This window comes from Frankliniella occidentalis, unplaced genomic scaffold (assembly GCF_000697945.3).
Source record: "Frankliniella occidentalis isolate FOCC.00 unplaced genomic scaffold, Focc_3.1 Scaffold124, whole genome shotgun sequence".
Lineage (NCBI taxonomy): Eukaryota > Metazoa > Arthropoda > Insecta > Thysanoptera > Thripidae > Frankliniella > Frankliniella occidentalis.
Genome location: NW_026267251.1, coordinates 378,111 through 380,459, shown reverse-complemented (window position 1 = coordinate 380,459; position 2,349 = coordinate 378,111).

The window sequence follows — 2,349 nt, the reverse complement described above, 5'->3', positions numbered from 1 at the left end:
AAAATTGTGAATTTTTTTTTTAAAAAAATCATCAATGAAAAGTCAGAAAAAATTACAAAAAATTAGACAAAATCACAAAGAATCAAGAAAAAATCACAAAATATCAAGAAAAACAGAAAAATCGGTGTACGCTAGAATTTATAGTGAAGGACGCCTCGCGACGTGCACACGAAGTGCATGCGAAGTACATACGAAGTACACACGAAGTGCATACGAAGTGCACACGAAGTGCACACGAAGTGCACACGATTGTCATGCAAACGTGACCTTATACTGAGGCGCTCGGTGGCGCTGCCTCCAGGCCTGGCGCTGCCCCCGGGTCAGGTCGTGGGATCGTGGGAGGTGAGCGGCTGCTCCTCGGGTAGCGGCGGCAACTCTCCGGGGCGCGACGTGAACTTTGGCTTTGCGGCACTAGGGTGCAGCTACGCCAAGGCGAGCACGGGGCAGGGCCTGGCTGGGGGCGCCGAGAGAGCAAAAAGCATCAAACGCCCAGGTTAACCCTGGCTGCACCATTAAGAAATGAGTAAATCTCGTGCATGTTCTCTGACAAGTAGCGTAACCGCTTTGCTGTTTGCCTTTTTATTTGTTTTGGGGAGCGATAAATGTTAGCACAGCTCATGATGCACGCGTTTCTGAACGGGACACGCCCGGGGAATGTTTTCTGTTTTTCGCCCCCGTAGTATCGAAAGCTTCCATTTTTTATTATTCATCATGATACTCTGGTCTGCTCTGATTCTACACACATAGGCAAATGCGCCCTGTCGCCAGAACCGTTTTTTTCCCCCCGCTCCCTCCGCAGGGCCGTGTACTCATCGGTCACGTGACTGATCGATTCGATCCCCCCGCCCTTCTCTCCGCAGAGGGGCTGTCATCGCGTCATCGGCCGCTTAATTCCATTTCCACAGCAATTAGCAATCTCACTCTTTATATTTCTTTTTGCGTTCCGCGCCGTACTGTTGACAGGGGAGGGAGGGGAGGGGGGGGGCAATCTCAACGAACCACAAGCGGAGAAAGGATTACACAAACTCTGCACGGCGAATCCTACCCGGGCGGGACGCTTTTAATTTTTTTTTAAAAGTGATCACTCCTCGCGAGAAAATTGTGAAATGAGATTGAGGTGACTCTCCTCCTGTCGTGTCGGCGACGGGCAGACACTAGCACCACCAGCACCAGGCCATCAGGCCATCAGGCCAGCGGGTCAGTCAGCGCAGAGCCACAGCGTGCAGCGGGCAGGGCAGCATAGGTTCGCCTCACCGCACACGTCCAGGTCTTCCCTTCCTTCCGAATCCCCCTCCCCTCCTCCTCCTCCTGCAGCACGTAACTTGCAGTGTGAGGCCTACTCACCTGCGTGGTTTAGCCGCTCTGCTCGGAGGACCAGCAAAGGGAGGGGAGGGAGGGGCGGTGACCGAGCGCGAGTGAGGCCTAAGTGCAGCGAATGTCTTGCCTTCCGTTAATTGCCTTCCTGACCTGGATGCGGGGCGCACGATGAGGCACTCGGACGGATGGCCGCGCGGATGGAGCGGGGCGGGCGGACGGCTGTTCGGCTGAGATGGCTGGGCTGGATGGATGAGAGGCAGGTCTTCCCTCCACCTCCTCCCTCCAGGCTGCTCCAGGCCGCCCGTCCCAAGCGCGTCCGGTCGGCACGGCCCACCCTGTGAGAAACGACACACCTTCAAAAAGTCTGGATCAATACCCTCTCGGTATCATTTCATTTCGACGGATGGGGATGGGCCGACTGAGGCAGCTGACTGACCCAAGTTACGGGTGGCTCCAGTTCGCTAGGAACAAAGCAGTCGTGATAACCCTTTTTGAAGATGACGTTGTAGATGTGTTTTAGTGCACTGTGAGCGGGCCTCGCACCTCGGCCGAAGAGGCAGTTCCCCCCCATTAGCTGTTTACTTTCACGAGGGACCCCGCGGCCCCCGAGTGAAACGAGGAAACGCCGGCGGTTGGTGCCCCCGGCCCGGCCAGGCCCGGCTCGCGCGGCAAAAAGGGTTAATTGTCCGGCGGTGGAGGTTGGTGGTGTCGATGGCGAGGGCCGGACGCGGCGGGCGAGCGGTAGTGCCGGGCCCGACTCGCGCGCCAAACGGGAAAAATCCACGGAGCTACGCGGCTTTCCCGCGGCCAATGCCGACGCTTCGATACCTCGCGGGGATTACATCACGAAAGCCCCCCACCGGGCGCCACACCGCCGCCGCCACCGCACCCGCGACCCGCGACCCGGCAAAGGCAAAGGCCAGGGTGGAGTGCGGGGTGGCTGAACGCCCTTCTCTTTCTCTCTTCACATTTCACTGATCAACAATTATTTTATTACGGCGGCACTTGCGCTTTATCATTAAAACTGAAATG